Source organism: Papio anubis, unplaced genomic scaffold (assembly GCF_008728515.1).
Source record: "Papio anubis isolate 15944 unplaced genomic scaffold, Panubis1.0 scaffold2116, whole genome shotgun sequence".
In the NCBI taxonomy this organism is placed as follows: Eukaryota; Metazoa; Chordata; class Mammalia; order Primates; family Cercopithecidae; genus Papio; species Papio anubis.
Genome location: NW_022162150.1, coordinates 1 through 6,787, shown reverse-complemented (window position 1 = coordinate 6,787; position 6,787 = coordinate 1). Strand labels below are relative to the sequence as shown.

General features: G+C 40.2%; 1 long non-coding RNA gene across 2 annotated transcripts; it reads right to left on the bottom strand.

Annotated features, from left to right (window-relative positions):
- Positions 1–1,084: 1,084 nt before the first annotated feature.
- Positions 1,085–5,508, bottom strand: LOC116272813. Of its 2 annotated transcripts, XR_004181373.1 has the most exons (4): positions 5,409–5,494; positions 5,137–5,259; positions 2,677–2,743; positions 1,085–1,194 (listed from the first exon to the last, which is right to left on the bottom strand). It is a non-coding gene; the product is annotated as an uncharacterized LOC116272813 (long non-coding RNA). The 2 variants fall into 2 exon arrangements; XR_004181372.1 differs by having other exon boundaries at positions 5,137–5,508.
- Positions 5,509–6,787: the final 1,279 nt, after the last annotated feature.

Genomic DNA, 6,787 nt, shown 5'->3' with positions numbered 1-6,787 from the left:
GAGAATCTAATGCCACTGCTGATCTGACAGGAGGCAGAGCTCATGCAGTAATGCTTGCTCCCCTATGGCTCACTTCCTGCTCTGCGGCCTGGTTCCTATTGGGTTACGAAGCCCTACTGGTCTGTAGCCAGGGAGTGGGGGATCCCTGCTTTAGGACATTCTTTTTTTTTTGAGATGGAGTCTCGCTCTGTTGCCTAGGCTGCAGTGCAGTGGCGTGATCTTGGCTCACTGCAACCTTTGCCTCCTGAGTTCAAGTGATTTCTGGCTAATTTTTGTATATTTTTAAATAAAGGCGGGCTTTCGTTATGTTGGCTAGGTGGTGTCCAATTCCTAACTTCAAATGATCCACCCCTTGGCCTCCCAAAGTGCTAGCGTTATAGGCGTGAGCCACAGTGCTGGCCAAGAACATTCTTCATTTCACTCCTTACCTCTCACTCTCATGGCAAGGCATTTTTTCTTACACTTATTCACTAAGTAAAATCCTTCACAGATGGGGAAATGTTAAAAGAATGATCATACACAGCTGCATGATACAACTCCTATCAAGTGGTTGCTAAGCATTTCCTCCTTAAACCAGTCCACTTGCAGAAAAAGACTAATCTATATAGATCTAGGGAAATATGAAATGGGAGTAGTTTACTTTATCCACCACGCATTTAATCTGATAACTGATATACTACTTCTGAGACGTTTATTTATGAGAGTACTTGCAAAATTGTACAAAAAATGAGTGCTTTTAGAGATTTTATTCTTCTTATTGGCTGATTTTATTTACCACTTCAGACCTTTTATTATAGCTTCTAAGCTGTTAACAGGGATCACGAATAAATGATTAAAAAGCCATATACGCTAAAAATTTTCTGAAACTTGGAATTCTAACTAGTAGACTATCTATGACAAATCATGAATAAATTTATTAATGGTATTCACCAAAGAACTAGTCCAGAAACTCAACAGGTTTCTTCTATTTGTTGAATTCTCTCTGATGCTATAAAAGTGCCAGACACATTTGCACAGATAAATATTTGACATAAAACACAGTGGAACAAAAACAATATTCAAAATGAAGAAATACAAACACACATTCAAAATACGCATTTTTATTTACCTTAGTGGTCCACAAAGAGTGAGGCCAAAAAACCACAAGAGTGAAATAATACACCCAGCAACTGCATGTTTAAATATTTTGATCCACTATAAATGGAAACAAAAAAATTAAAAATTTCAGTCACATATATTTTGCTGTATATTCCAATTTTAAATAAAATACAGAAAGATAATAATAACAAATATTTTAAAGGTGAAATAATTACGTATTTTGAAATTAAGTAGAACACATAAGATCCCTTGACTAAGTCTAGATTTCCAAGACAGTATTCTGGGCTGGGTGCGGTGACTCACGCCTGTATCCTAGCACTTTGTGAGGCTGAGGCAGGTGGATCACCTGAGGTCAGGAGTTCAAGACCAGGCTGGCCAATATAGTGAAACCCCATCTGTACTAAAAATACAAAAATGAGCTGGGTGTGGTGGCAGATGCCTGTAATCCCAGCTACTCAGGAGGCTGAGGCAGGAGAATCGCTTGAACCTGGAAGGTGGAGATTGCAGTGAGCCAAGATTGCGCCACCGCACTGCAGCCTGGGCGATGGAGCAAGACTCTTTCTCAAAAAAAAAAAAAAAAAAAAAAAAAAAAGACAGTATTCTGTTTTCCATTGTCTATATTCTTGTCTGCTAGTAGATTTTGAAATCTTTTTCTTCAGAGTACAATTTTATGATTTCTCAGTTTCTCACTAGTTTCCTAGGATCATTTAACTTTTTGTCTTTAAATTCTTTTCTACCAGGAATTTTTAGTGATCCAATTATCTGAAAGGAGAGAAAAAAGTTAAGATGGGGCTTAGACTGTTAATCCTATTTTAAAAAATGTTCTTGGTCTCTGAAACAGAAGTACTTAAATTTGTCTTTCTAATAAAAAAATTATGACACAGGTTTGTAAGTCATGGTATAAAGCAAACATGTAGTATGGTATAACTGCTGCCCAAAGAAGTGATGATGTGAGATGATTATGCAAAATGTAGGACAGTTCTAGTTTGAACCACAGCTGCCTAAAGAGAATAGTGACAATGATCATGAGGGTGTCACACTGTCACAATGATGAGGCATCATTCCAAAAACTTCATAAGTATTAATTCATTTTTTCCTCACAGTTCCATTAGGAAGTTACTATTATCTCCATTTTACAGGTGAGCAAATTAAGGTAGAGAGAAATCAAGTAACTTGCCCAAAGTAAAGGTCAGTAAGGAGGACAGACAGAACATGCCTTTGACTCCAGAAACCTCACTCTTAACCCCTATGCTTTGTCAGCTTTCCAGTGACATTTGTACTAGGCTCTTGGGCATGCTTTCATGTCCAATTTGTAAATCTTTCAGAATAAGAAGTGTGTACTGAAGAAAACAATTACATGAATGCTTTATAATTTTTTTTAGCCTCTTAAAACATTTCATGATCTGAGTACTTTATGGTTTAAAGTCTCCATTCAGAAAAGACAAGAGCAAGTTAACTCTAAAATTGTTCTGCGGCATATCTTAAATTATTAAGTACCCATTATCAAAACATAAGCACTGCATCCTGGCCCACTAAACGAGAAGCTGCTAGGAATAAAAGATTCTGCAAAGATCTTACCTGGTGTTTGGTAATAGTTTTCCCAGAAGAAAATGGCTTTTGAAACAAAACCATAAAAAATGCAGTCCTGTAAATATTGAAACATTAATATATTAATATTAATCAATATTAGACACAAGATACAGTTTTAAGACACTTATTTTAAACAAATATGCCAGAACTTGAAGTGTTATCCTCTGAATAAATCATACTGGAGAATTATACTCATTTTAGTAAAACTCCTTTTCAACATTTAGAGAATTTTTTTTTTTTTTTTGAGATAGAGTCTTGCTTTGTTGCCAGGCTGGAGTGCAGTGGCGTGATCTTGGCTTACTGCAACCTCCACCTCCTGGGTTCAAGCAATTCTCCTGCCTCAGCCTCCTGAGTAGCAGGGATTGCAGGCACGCGCCACCATGCCCAGCCAATTTTTTGTATTTTTAGTAGAGACGGGGTTTCAACATGTTGGCCAGGCTGGTCTCGAACTCCTGACCTCGGTTGATCTGCCTTCCTTGGCCTCCCAAACTGCTGGGAAAACAGGCATGAGCAACCACGCCTGGCCGAGAACTCTTATTTTCTGTCTTCAGAACCAGCTAACAAGCCACAAAAGTAAAGGAGTCAAAATTTTTTTTATATCTTAAAATACCAAAGAAAATAATTCCTATTTTCTCTAAAATTCAGTAATAAATCTTGAAATAGTATAATGAAAATGAAGAAATTACTAATTATACGTCCCTACCTTTCACATTGCCAAAACAGTTGTATAAAAATGCACCCAACTTGGTCAGGCATGGTGGCTCAAGCCTGTAACCCCAGCACTTTGGGCGGCTGAGGTGGGCAGATCACCTGAGGTCAGGAGTTGGAGACCAGCCTGGCCAACATGGGAAAACCCCGTGTCTACTAAAAAAAATACAAAAATTAGCCAGCCATGGTGGGACACACCTGTAATCCTAGCTACTCAGGAGGCTGAGGCAGAATTGCTTGAACCCAGGAGGCAGAGGCTGCAGTGAGTTGAGATTGAGCCACTGCACTCCATCCTGGGCAACCGAGCCAGACTGTCTCAAAATAAATAAATAAATAAAAAATAAAAAAAGCACATAACCGGTGACTTAATATTTCTTAATCAATAATCTATTTCCCAAATTACCAAAATTATACTCCCAAGAGTGCTTTTTTTAAATGGAGTCTTGCTCTATTGCCCAGGCTGGAGTGCAATGGCACAATCTCAGCTCACTGTGCAACCTCCGCCTCCCAGGTTCAAGCGATCCTCCTGTCTCAGACCCCCTAGTAGCTGGGACTACAGGCATGTGCCACCATGCTTGGCTAATTTTTGTATTTTTAGTAGAGATGGGGTTTTGCCACGTTGGCAAGGCTGGTTTCCAACTCCTGACCTCAGGTGATCAACCCCCGTCGGCCTCCCAAAGTGCTGGGATTACAGGTGTGAGCCACTGCACCCAGATGACTCCCAAGAGTCTTTAATTGGTTTTTATTAACAGAGAGGGTGGTCACTATCAATCTCAAGATCCAAGAAATCTTTATTCAGAATTTCTTATATGTAGGCTGGGCGTGGTGGCTCATGCCTGTAATCCCAGCACTTTGGGAGGCTGAGGCGGGCGGATCACAAGGTCAAGAGATTGAGACCATCCTGGCCAACATGGTGAAACCCTGTCTCTGTTAAAAATACAAAAATTAGTTGGGCATGGTGGTGAGCACCTGTAGTTCCAGCGACTCGGGAGGCTGAGGCAGGAGAACTGCTTGAACCCGGGAGGCAGTGATCTTGCAGTGAGCCAAGATCACGCCACTGCACTCCAGCCTGGTGACAGAGTGAGACTGTGTCTCAAAAAAGAAAAAAAAAAAGCATTTCTTATAAGTAGGATAATTTAATGTACATACTGTATGAGGACTGTACTAAGAAAGGATTATGTAGTGAACACAGCCCAACCATAGTTTAACTTAGAAAATAAGGAATATTTGTTCCAAGACAGGCCTCAGATAACACCCTGTGCCTGTTTGAAGATTAGGTTGTGTCAGTCAAATAGTGTAGGAATCCCTAGTGTCCCTGAGACCCTTTCAGGAAGTCAGCAAGGTTAAAATGATTTTCAAAAAAATACCAAGACATTATCTGCCCCTTTCACTCTTATTCTCCCAGGAGTGTAGAGCGAAATTGCTAATACTGCAACAGGTTCAATACTGAGGCACTTATGAGAATCTGGCTATCCTCTATTAAGCCAGATATTAAAATCAATTTGCAAAAATCTCATCAAAGTCTGTGTTTAGGCAAGTGATTAGAGCACAACAATCCCTTTTCTTTCCAGTCTCTTTGTACCTCTAATCTTAAGTGTACTCCCAGTTAAAAAAATTTATCAAATACTTGTCAGGAGGAACAAATAAAATATTGCATGTAAAGTTTCTTAAAGATACTCTGTTAAAACAGGATTTTCAAAGAAATAAAAAAATCAAGAAAAAAAAAATCCACACACTCACCCAAGTTTTAATATAAAAATGAATTGAACAATGTGAACAGCTTTTAGGAGATCATATGATTCGAAAAGTCCGACAGCCTTCAAAAATTTAGTGAAACATAATAACACAATGTATTTTGTTAATCTGAAAAATAAAAGCAGAAACAATTTTTAGTATCATTGAAATTACAAGGAACTCATCAATCTGGTTTTTTAAACAAGAGGTCCTTATAGAAACCATAGAAATATACATAAACAAAAAATGAAACAAAACAAAGTCCCCAAACAACTCACCACCCACATGATAATTACTGTTGACTTTTTTTTTCAAATCATAGAGACGGGGTCTCAATGTGTTGCCCAGGCTGGTCTCGAACTTCTTGGGTCAAGCAATCCTCCAGCTTTGGTCTCCCAAAGTGCTGGGATTACAGGTGTGAGCCACCGCGCCCAACCTGCTGTTAACATTTTGAGGCCAGGTGCGGTAGCTTGAGACCAGCCTGGGCAACATGGCAAAAGCCTATCTCTACAAAAAATACTAAGAATTAGCCAGGCATTATGGCGCGTGGCAGCAGTCTCAGCTCCTTGGGAGGATCACCTGAGCCTGGAAGGCTGAGGTTGCAGTGAGCTGTGATAGTGTCACTGCACTCCAGCCTGGGCAACAGAGTGAGACCCTGTCTCAAAGTACAAACAAGCAGGCTGGGTGCTCATGCCTGTAATCCCAGCACTTTGGGAGGCCTAAGTGAGTGGATCACGTGAAGTCTGGAACTCAAGACCAGCCTGGCCAACATGGTGAAAACTCACCTCTACTAAAATACAAAAATTAGCTGAGCGTGGTGGCAGGTGCCTGTAATCCCAGCCATTTGGGAGGCTGAGGCAAGAGAATCGCTTGAACCCGGGAGGCAGAGGTTGCAGTGAGTCAAAACTGCACCACTGCACTTCAGCCTAGATAACAGAGTGAGACTCTGTCTCAAAACAAAAACCAACCAACCACAACATTTTGGGTTTCTTTTCAATGTATATGAATGATTATGTACAGCTACAGTCTACTTTAACAAAAAATGCCCAACAAAAAATGAAAATTTTCTTGATCAAGTTGCTGGACTATTTTGTTATCTGCTTTCTAACTTAATAACTCCTCCAAACAAATAAGGAGAACTAAATAAAAACTAAATTCTGTTATGAAATGAAAAGACCACAATAAAGGAAGAAACGGAAGAATGGTAAATGCCTTTGGTTCGCGCCTCTTCTGCCTTGTTAAGTGACTATAGTGAGAGTTGTGGTTGAAAGGTCAATTGACTGGACCTAGAGTCCTAAAAAGGCTCAGGAATTGGAAACACCTCAGGAGGGTAATGAGAAGCTGAAAAGAAGAGGATCTCTAGGAAGTCTTCCAAGTAATCAGATTCCCAGGTTCCTGCCCAGCCGGCAGGCAACTCTCTCTCCTCAACCACTATTAGGAGTCACGAGTCATAGCCTCTGGCAAGGTCACTTAAATTTCCTGAAGTAGACAACTCTGCTGGCTTTATAAGAGAATGTCCTGGCCGGGCGCGGTGGCTCAAGCCTGTAATCCTAGCACTTTGGGAGGCCGAGACGGGCGGATCACGAGGTCAGAAGATCGAGACCATCCTGGCTAACACGGTGAAACCCCGTCTCTACTAAAAAATACAAAAAACTAG